General features: G+C 63.2%; 1 protein-coding gene across 1 annotated transcript in view; it reads right to left on the reverse strand.

Moving 5' to 3' along the window:
* The window catches only part of LOC105308006 (granulocyte-macrophage colony-stimulating factor receptor subunit alpha-like), a 30,081-nt gene that overhangs the window by 13,875 nt on the left and 15,896 nt on the right, over positions 1-310 (reverse strand). The window lies entirely within an intron of this gene.

Consider the following 310-nt stretch of genomic DNA (forward strand, 5'->3'; position numbering starts at 1 on the left):
GCTGACCGCTATGTAACAGTCGCGGGCGTTGGGTGGCTGGGGACCGCGCGTGTAGAAATGCGGGGAACAGTGAAAGCGTTTGGGAAAAAAAAAGCGTGGAGGACGTGGGGGAAGGGCGCTGTGAAGGTGACGGACACGGCAGTGAGGACAGGGGACAGGCGGCACCCCGGCCCGTCTGCTGGTCGTGTGGTTCCTGGAACATCTCTCCCCTAAGGAGGAGGAGACACACCCGGTTTTGACGTCGGCGTTGTCCTGAGCGGACACCGACCGCGGCCAGCGCTGTCGGCTGTGGCTGGGAGTGACTGACTGT

The sequence above is a fragment of the Pteropus vampyrus genome, unplaced genomic scaffold, assembly GCF_000151845.1.
Source record: "Pteropus vampyrus isolate Shadow unplaced genomic scaffold, Pvam_2.0 Scaffold538, whole genome shotgun sequence".
Lineage (NCBI taxonomy): Eukaryota > Metazoa > Chordata > Mammalia > Chiroptera > Pteropodidae > Pteropus > Pteropus vampyrus.